Source organism: Hemibagrus wyckioides, linkage group LG17 (assembly GCF_019097595.1).
Source record: "Hemibagrus wyckioides isolate EC202008001 linkage group LG17, SWU_Hwy_1.0, whole genome shotgun sequence".
NCBI classification, from domain to species: domain Eukaryota; kingdom Metazoa; phylum Chordata; class Actinopteri; order Siluriformes; family Bagridae; genus Hemibagrus; species Hemibagrus wyckioides.
Genome location: NC_080726.1, coordinates 16,504,404 through 16,515,295, shown reverse-complemented (window position 1 = coordinate 16,515,295; position 10,892 = coordinate 16,504,404).

The window sequence follows — 10,892 nt, the reverse complement described above, 5'->3', positions numbered from 1 at the left end:
ATATACAGTTACCCTCTGAATTTATTGGAATGGCAAGGCCAATTCTTTTGTTTTTGCTATACACTGAAGACATTAGGGATCGAGATCAGAAGATGAAAAATATATAAGACTTTCAATTATCACTTTCTGATATTTACACATGACTTTCACAAACAATACGCTAGACATTAGATTTTGGTGTAAAAAAAAGTGTTCAGACTTGTTCAAGATGACAGGAACAACAGAAGCTTAAAGAGACACATTCTAAAACCAGTACACTAAGCATCACAGCTACAACCGAGGCAAACTGCAAAAAGTCATTTGGAGAAATTGTGTCCCTCCATTTCACCACCACATAATGAATGTTTCATTAAACCATGACCTAATATGAGAAAACTACTGGCTGATTTTGAGACATTTGGACACACATTGTAAATCCCTCATTAGATTAAATCACAAAATATTATGGAATGAGTAGTATTATGCAAGTACAAAAGAACCAACTAATGTCTTATTAGCTGACTTCATGGACCAATTACCTGACTTGTGCATGCTACTTCCATTAAAGCACTAGCTACCGGGGCTTGTCTCATAAAGCAGGAGTTATTGTACAGCAAGCTATTTTCAAGTTTATTTTTGTCTTACCGTGGACCTCCTTTTGCTACTTTTTACCAGATTTTATTAAAATGGTAACTTTTGCAGTACATATGACGCTCCATTGCAGATTACTGCTGCAAGGTGAAGTGGCACTTTGTATTTCCCTAAATCTTTACATGCTCAGAGCAAAGAAAGACATGCTTTCAAAGAGGTGTCAATGGTTTTATTTCCAGTGGAGAAATTGTCATTACATGATGCAGATTACCACTTACAAGGTACCATAAATGCAGCATGAAGTCATGACCACAAACCATTAGTCTACAGCTATTGGAACAATCCTTCATCACAAGTCTTTTCACGGATGTGGATGTAGTTTCTGATAATTGAAACTCTGTCTAGGTAAAATCTGCTTGGTGTGACAGTCTTCTGTTTTTCTGGGCAAAAACACAGTAAATTCAAATCCATACTTCTATAATTGATGAGTAAATATCCTCATTAATATCCTTTTACTCTTTTATTAGTTAACTTTTGTTTTTTCTTTGTTTGTTTGAATCTTCAGATATAACCCGAAACTACACAGTTCTACCATGGTTATAGTGGACATAAAACAGATGCTATTAATGTAAGCAGAAGCAATATGCTAAAATCAAAAATTCTGTTGTGTGTTTCTATACATCAATAGATATGCCAATGCTTTCATGTATGCTGTTCAACTATTAATTTACTAATGCAAAGTAAATAATGTGCTTACAAGCTTTCTTTGCTGAAGTATTCTACTTTGGTTAAACAAGTTGATTCTAAAGCTGACCATATTATCATGTATATAAAAGATGTAAGATATTACAAAGCTGTACATAACATTAATTATCACCTATATTACACACATCTGCTGTACATCTGCTTTATTCTAATATGCATGCTTTATTTGGTGTATCTCTAAACGCTCCAAAGGAATACTCCTATCAGCTATCAGATACACACAAACCAGATGTTTTCTGTCAAATGTCTCAAGCCAGTGTTGATCAAAGTTTATGATTACTACCAAACAAGTAATATTTTCCTGGGTTGTGTGTTTTAAACATGATAATATGACTATATTGCTTCTATTTACTGATTCTTTCACAAGTCTAAGTTGGAGTACACCTCCATGTCTTTAGCGTGCTGGTTATTTGTCATGCCTAAGTTATAAATATGGACTTCACATTCATATTGCATTGCTGCTACAATTCAAGTTTTAATGTTTTTCAGAACTTTGATTGTTACTTGTTGTTATTTGTTAGATCTTTGGACTGTGTTTGTTTATGAATATGTTCTGTAAAAAAACAAACAAACAAAAAAAAACGTATACACCATTCAGCAAATTTTGTGAGACAACGAGTTGCCTCAGAGTAAATTTAGGGGTTTCACAATTAATCAATCACAACTTGCTTTATTTTTGCTTGTATTTTATCCATATGTTTGCAAACTGCTTTAATTATTATTGGTTAATTTGTCTAGATTCCTGACATATAATGGCAATTCAGTCCTTTCCAGTTCAAAGATTTTAACGATACAAAATGTGGAAAATTTTGAAGGGAGAGGTATATTTAGGCAAGGCATTGTATGTCACAAAACTAAAAGTGTTGACCCTAGTTTGGCTTTAGATATGATATTTACCTCTGAAATAACTTTACTTGGGTTCAGTATTGCTATATAAATGTAAATTAATGTCATATTAAATAATTGTACCAACAGATTTGTAAGCATAGGGACATAAAAGAAAAAGATTCAGAAGTACAGCTACTTGAAGTCGTTCACAAATTTATTTACTACAGATAAAGAGTTTGATGTACACTGATGCCTCAGTCATTAATATGAATTATGAAATGCTTTAATAAAAAAGTGTTAATATACTGTTGTATTTGTGCACTTTATATTTCAAACTCTTAAGAAAATTATTACTTGGAAGTTTTTGTTGAAGAAAATTACCTAAAGCCTGTTTCCTGTGTAGGTGAGATTTGTTTGAAGAGATTTGTTTGAACTCAAGTGAAATAGGTTAGTGATAAAATATTTACTGGAAGCGAACAGTGTGACGAAAGATAGAGTGCAACTTTGAACTTTTGCATGTTGAAAACAACTGAACAAAAAATCTCAGTATTGAATAGCTGACATGCAATCCACACAGTTAAAATATAACTATTTTAAAAGGCAATGGCCATATCATTTTAAAGAAATTCTAAAACCCCTGTCATAATGTTCAGACATTTATTCATATATGTATTAGTGACACTCAAGTGTGGAAGAGTTTATTAAGTAGAAGCATTGTATCACAGTCATGTTTTAACTATTATAAACCCTGATAATATTCAAAGCATAACTCATTAGTATTGCACATACTTCTAAAAAATGTTTGGATTATGCATGTTTTAAAATTAGAATTATATTCAAATTATTTTATGCATCAAGAAAATTACTTAATTGTCAGTGATTGTTACGGTAACCAGACTGGACACAGACTTTATTTCCAAACCCAAACGGGCATGTTTATTAATGTTCATAGAACAGGTGGAGAATTGGAAGAAATGGATACCGGTACTATGCAGCTTACAGAGAGGTGACTGGAGGGCAGACAGAGAGAACGGATAACAGGAAATACCTCAATTCCGTAGAATGGAGGACCAGGTGAATGATACTGGAGAAGGTAGGAGCTGGAACAAGGACATGGAACAAAGTGAGCATAAGGTAGCGAGGCTAGTAACAGATAATAGTGGAGTTTTCGCCGTGAGTCTTGTACAAGACCAGACAGTGACTGAGTGGAAAGAGTGCACTTAAATAGAGGAGTGTAAGTGATTACGAAACTAGGTGCAGGTGTGCTTAGATTAATATTCGGGTGATTGGGTGTGTTGGTTGGTGAGGGAGTCTGGTATACCTGTGACAGTGATCTAGAAAATCATTTCAGTATGAGACCTCAGAGACATTAAATACATATATACATGGAGGAAGAATCACGGTGGCTATGTGATCAGCTACACTTTTTTATTAGATTACATTTTAATAAATTACTGTGAAAACACTCTTGTATATTTTTCATCAATATTTCATACAAAGCATGTTATTCTGTTGTTGTTGTTTTTGTATTTCTACTGCAAATGTATTAACCAAATAAGTACATTAAATAATCTATGCCTGTGATGAGAGGATGAGTTCAGATTGAGTGGTGTCATTAAAGAGGCAACTTTTTTTAAAACGTTTGCTAACAGTACCACTCAGTAAAGATAGAAATGTCTTACCTTTCTCATACAGGAAACAGTATTTCAGAGTAGCTGGAGCTGGCTCTTTCTGAGGATTTAATAGAATGATCAGCACAAGCTTCCGTGAAAAAATAGGATAAATTAATAATAAATATCTTTTTGTCCTGTTTTAGTTTTGGCAACAGAAACAGTAGAAAAGTATATGAAATTATTCAATTGCCAATAATTTTAGAGTTGACTATATTCATTTTCGTAATTTTCATAATGAATTGCTATAATTCTTGAACAGGCTGTACTATAGAGTCAATTAAATCTTTAGGTGTGTCCAGCTTATTGATTACTCTCAAAGTTTGAATTGATAGGAATTTCAAAGGAATTTAATACAATTTCAATTTATCAATGAATGAAAGTTCTGGATCCTTAAAAAGACTAAAAGTCTAGAAATATGGATTTTAGTCAGGTTCCCAATTATGCATATAAATAAATAAATAAATAAATAAATAAATAAATAAATAAATAAATAAATAAACATAATTGCCTAATCTATTAATGTTATGCATAGAAATTAGACAGTTATGTTTATTTAAATTTGGGCAAGTTGTTCTTACTCAAGAACATAAAGGAAACCAATTTCCTTGAAAAAAGTAAGTATATACAAGAAATAGTTTTCACTTATGTTTACTTCTTTACTTATCTACTTGTTATGCTTACTAAAATGTTTTTGCATTTAATTAATTTTTAAATTTAAATAACCTGTGAATGCCAGATACACTTAACTTGTTCTCCTAAGTGTTCACAACTTAAAGGAGAAGCTCAGTTTCAGAATAAAAGTTTACAAATCATTTATTCACCCCCTTGTTATCCAAGATTTTCAAGTCTTTCTTTCTTCAGTCGTAAAGAAATTATGTTTTTTGAGGAAAACATTTCAGTTTAAATGCAGCTTCAAAGGGCTCTAAACGATCCCAGCCGAGGAAGAAGGGTCTTATCTAATGAAACGATTGGTCATTTTCTTAGAAAAATTAAACACTGTATACTTTTTAACCACAAAAGCTAGTGCTAGATGAGATGTGGTTAAAAAGTATACAATTTTTTAATTTTTCTAAGAAAAATCATTTCACTAGATAAGACCCTTCTTCCTCGGCTGGGATTAGTTGCTCTCTTTTAATTTACCTTTTAATCCTCTCCCACAGATTAGTTCTTTTAAGATACTGAAAAATAAAAATAAAACATTAATTTTTCTAGTTATTTTGTAAAATATCTCAGTTATATCGGTATAACTTCAGAGGGGTCCTTCTTCTCCACATTAGTAAACACTGGGTCTGTAGTTCCACCTACTTCACACGTCACCTCCCTGACGCCGGTAAATATTTTACAAAATAACTCGAGAAATTAATGTTTTAGTTGTATTTTTCAGTATCTTAAAAGAACTGGATATGGAAATCATTTTAAACCTAAAATGTCCACTTGGAAATAATGTGACTGCTCAAAAAAACTTCCTTTAATAAAACTAAAACATTAATTTTTGAGTTATTCACGAGTTCATTTGTATATTGACCCAGTGTTTACTAGTGTGGAGAAGGAGGACCACTCCAAAGTTATACCAAGAGATATTTTACAAAATAACTTGAAAAATTAATGTTTATTTGTATTTTTAGTATCTTAAAAGAACTAATCGGTGGGAGAGGATTTAAAAAAAGGAATAAATAAAGAAGGGAGTAAGTCTTTTTGATCCACACTCAATACCAGTTGGTGGCGGAAATACACCATTTTGTTGTTTTTGTCAACCGCCAATAAATCTCCAGAAGAAGAAGACCACTCTGAAGTTGTTGCGTGTCGAATGACAAAGTTGTATGTCTTTGTGTCAGTTTTTTGTTTAAAATGGTCTGTTTGTGTGTGTACCCTGGATGTGGAAATCGTTTTAAACCTAAAATGTCTGCTTGGAAATAACGTGACTGCTCAAAAAATTTCCTTTAAAAAATCCATAGCGATTGAAGCTGTGGTTGCAACTACATCCAGTGTTTACTAGTGTGGAGAAGGAGGACCACTCCGAAGTTGTGTGTGTAGAATGACACAAAGTTATATGTCTTTGTGTCAGTTTTATTTTTGTTTAAAATGGTCTGTTCATGTGTGTACCCTGGATGTGGTAATCATTTTAAACCTATTGTTTAAACCTATTGTCACAAGTGTGCTGCAGCCTGTTTCAGTTACTCTCTTTTAATTTACCTTAATTTGCCTATTATTTCTTCATCCGTTTTTTTTTTTTACTTTTTTTGTTGTTAGTAAAGAGCTTTTGACTTATTTGCACTTTCTTGGTCTTTGCACGTTCGCTTTGTAAACACTAGGTCTGTAGTTCCGTCTATGTCCCGCATGACCTTTCAACATGATTACGTAGTATGCAGTGTCGTGGACGCGCATCCTAGAGCTAGTGCTAGATGAGCTTTTGTGGTTAAAAAGTATAAAATTTCGTTTCGCTAGATTAGACCCTTCATCCTTGACTGGAATCGTTTAGAGCCCTTTCAAGCTGCATTTAAACTGCATTTTGGAAGTTCAAACTTGCGGGCACCATTGAAGTCCACTATATGGAGAAAAATCCTGAAATGTTTTCCTCAAAAAACATAATTTCTTTATGACTGAAGAAAGAAAGATGTGAACATCTTGGATGACAACAGGGTGAGTAAATTATCCTTAAATTTTTCTTCAGAAAGTGAGCTTCTCCTTTAAGCTAACTACACCAGGTTATGTATGCAACCCGGTTCCCTGAGAAGGTAATGAGACACCGTGTCATGGCTGACACTATAGAATACTTCTTTGCGGAAGTTGTGTCTGAAGCTCTGTGTGAAATCATGCCAATTTATCGGCTCCGGTAGGTCATATGACGAAGTGGAGTGCACCAGCAAGACCATAAAAGGGCATCTATGTCACATTACTCCAGCTTCAACTTGTCTGAAAGAAGTGCAAGTGGATGCCAGGGGTGTGGCTAGTAATGCAGCGTCTCCAGTCGAAGGAACTTGATGGTGCATCATAGCTGAAACTATGGAAATGCCGATACCAACGCTGCCACATGCTGGAAGATGTTTGTCCTGGAGGTCGTGAAAGAGCACAAACAAGTCGGGAGCAGAGTACCATTAGCCTTGTAAAACCCAGGTCCCAGGAGTGGGGGCAAGGTCCAGGTTACAGAACCTGATAAGGGTGTGCGGAGAGGACAAACCCACAAATATATTGGAGGAGAACGCCCCTGGCCAGAGTGCTGGCCAAGGTGATACACCTAGTGGAGTGAGCTGTGATACCCAGAGACGAAGCCACACTAGCACTACCCAGCACAAGGTGCTGCTTGGAGACTGGATTGCTTTTGTTGCAGCCATCAAAGCTGGGAAAAAAAGGGAGAGGACTTACACCATGTGCATGAACAATAGGCATAAGTGCTGAAAAACTGAACTGGGCACATGAGGTACCTACTCATGGAGGGCGGTTGGCAAAAGGCCCGCAGAAAGGCTGGATGACTAGCTTATAGCAGAGCCGTTTCCAGGGTCACTACCTTGGTTCTTGATCACCCCTGTGTTCGAATTTTCGGTATTTGATTTGAAGTTTTCAAGTCAATTTGACCTCGGTGTACGAAAATATTTTCGTTATATGACTCGTCCGTCAGAAACGCCGGTTCTTTTTTCATACAGGATTGCAACGAATATCAACACTACAAATCAGTATTCGACCTGACCTGAAAAGAACTATTGTGACCGCACACCAGGGGCGATTCTAGGATTTTCATTTAAGGGGGGCTCAGCCCCCAATGAGGGTATAATAGTAAAAAATTAAAAATAAAAAAATAAAATATAATAAAATAAAGGTTTGACTAACAGGGTAGGATGGTAAAATTGCAGCATTCCACTGTATTGCATAGATGTGTATAGCAGTGTATACAAGCCAAAAACGAGTCTTCCTGATCTCTCTCTCTCTCTCACACACACACACACAAACACACACACTCTGATCCTCGCTCTGCGATGCGGCGGTCTACGGATTGAAGAACGCGCTGAAAGATGGGGAGGAGCCGAAGTCTGCCACCGTTTTCATATGAAATTTAAAGGGGACTGAGGCGATCACGAATTTGTGTAGAGTTCATGGAGAATTGCAGAATTTTTAGGGCTGAGTAGAAATGTTAAGGGGACTAAAGCCCCCCTAAAAATGGACTAGTGATGCCCATGCCACACAAGCTTTCCATGTGGCACACCCTGGCAATGTTGTCAATGAGGAAAGTTGTGAGATCAACCATCAAGTTGAAACAGATTTGTTTTACATTATTTCCTATGGGGAAAAATAATTCATTTTTCGACCAAATCGGTATTCGACCAGACTTTTGGAACGAATTAAGGTCGAACACAGAGGTACCACTGTAGAAGGATTTTTTTGCTTACGAGTGGAGATCAGTGGTGTTGTGTCCAAAGACAGCCATCAAAACTTAGAGTGTGACTGCAGCTATAACACTTGCTTAATAGGAGGACAGAATATGGCAAAATGTAGACATATGGGATATAAAATAAGAGTGGTTTATTGATTTGTGGCAGAAGAGAGAATATCTCTAGAATGTCACATTATAGAGATATTCATGCCTTACAGCTTAGAGGTATATAGCTAGCTATCGATAGCAAGCAAGTGATCTGTTCTTCATCTTATTGGCTATAATGACAGTGTGAATTGTGCTTTCTGTTTGAGGTACAAAGCACAAAAGAAATGCTACCTATAAGCATGCAGAGCCATCAAGTCAGTCTTAATTATCTTCTGTCTCTTTTATTTTAGACGGTTATCTTCACTGGTCTCAGTCAGCATTAGATGAGTTTGGGTCATTGTCAGTGGAAATCAGTTCCAATGTGCTGCTAACTGTTCTCGCTACAGCCCAACTAGACCTGTGAGTCACTGTCCCAGACTCCCAATGCCCAGTCTACTTCACCCTCCTGGTGAGCAATGATATCAAGAAAGCACATTTTGTTTTGTCCTCACAATAATTGTCTGGCTGAGAAGAGAAGAAGATGTCACACCAATGCTGGTCCATCAAATTTTTCATGGAGAGCCATGGCTGGTTCAGGCCTACCAGCGGGAAGCCCACACAGGGCCTACAGCAGGGTTATTTCCTCAATGTGATGTGTGTGTGTTAGTAGGGGCAGTCTGGTGTATGATGTAGCCATCTGGACTTCGCTTCTCTGGGTATGACATTCATCAGTGACCTGCCTGGCCACAGTAAAATACATATTATAAATATTGTGAATTGGGATAGTGCACATAATATCACAATAATATTTCAGTTTCCATTGTGTCAGCTCTACTCCTTACTGAAAGGGGAAGAGTTATAGAGTTTGATGGCCAGTGTTAGGACCTCCTGTGGCATTCAGGGTATTTCTGCTAAAATACCCTGGTAAGACTATAGTGTCACATGCAAGGGGTGTGGGGGGGGGGTGACACGTTGTCAAGGATACTGAGAAGTTTCCTCAGCATTCTCCACTCAGACACCTTAGTCATAGACTCCATCTCCATTCCCATGGCAGAGCCCACTTTCCTAATAAGCTTTTTGAGTCTTTTGGTATCAGCTGTCTTCACCCTGCTACCCCAGCACACTATAGCTTAGAAGATGATGCTGGCTACCAAAAAGGATTAGAACATCTGCAGCATGTTTCTGCATGCATTAAAGGACTTGAGTCTTCTGAGGAAGTACATGCAACTCTGGACTTTCTCATACAGTGCAGATGTCCTTCCTGATGCAACTCTCTCTATTTATCAGGGCTTGGGACAGGCACAGAAGTCACTGGACAGTGACATGGCTAGATTACTTCAAACCTGTTGAAAAATATCTTTAAATCATTGGCCTCATTTAGGTCTCCCTCCATAACCTAGTCAGTCCTTCTTTCATGGCCAGAGATGGTTCTCACTTTCCACACCTCTCTCATGATATTTTGAGCGAGTCTACTCTCCTATAACATACCTTCCCTTCTTTGATTTTTCCCCTCAGTTCAGTTTGAGCTCTTGTCATATCCTCCTTGTCACCAGCAGGCAGCCTTCTTCCTGTTTAGTGATGCCTTGATGTCTTTGGTTACCCAGGGTTTGTTATTTGGAAAGCAGTGTGCTGTCTTGTTGAGGATTATATTGTACATACATCTGTTATGCAACCAGGAAGTCCATTCACATCCTCGCCATGGGCATTACAGAGAACATCCCAGCCTGTCACCTAAAAACAGCCCTGCATTCTCCATAGCTTCCTGTGACCACCCCTGTACAGTTTTTGTAGCCACTGGTTGCCACTTGACTGCAGGTATATAGAGGGGTTTAAGGTGAGCCAAGTTGTGATCTTATCTGCCTGGGGGGAAGGGCTATGGAGTTGTATGCCTCCTTGACATTAGCATACAACAAGTCTAGGATTTTATTTCCTTTTGTTTTACAGTACACAAACTATTTTAAAGTGGGTAGGGTTGATTCCAGTGTGTATCCACTTGTGGTCCAAGCATGCTGCTGTGTTATAGGCATTAGTTGATCCTTGGTGTAAACAGTAGAGCACATATTCACCAGGAAAAGAATTTGTCATGATAAAAGTACACCAAAAGCAACGATAACAAAAAAGAACCTGCAAAAAAGCTGCATTGCTGCACCTTACTGAGCTTTTTATGGAAAACTATAAAAAAAGAAAAAGTACAGAAAATCAAAAAAAGTAATAAAAGACACACAACAACATGGAGAAACTCTGGGAAGCAGCCAAAGCAGATGAAATCTTTTCATCTGCTGCAATAGGTTCCTTCTTTAATGCTAGAGTGCTGTTGGAGTATTTTTGCACTTTATATTTCAAGTTTTATCACTGTTTTTTAAAAAAAATTACCAGGCCATTTTCTGTTAAAGTAAATTATCTAAAGATCAAGGTTGTTACTGTGTGGGTGATGCGTTTACCCAAAGCAGAGTAAAATAGATTAGTGACTGTCTGTTTACTGTAAGTAAACACTGTGCAATAAATGAGACTATGAGCAAATTCTGAACACAACTGAACCAAAAAATCTCAATATCAAACCACTGGAATTTTAGCTGTGTGCCAGCTTGTACCGTTATATTACA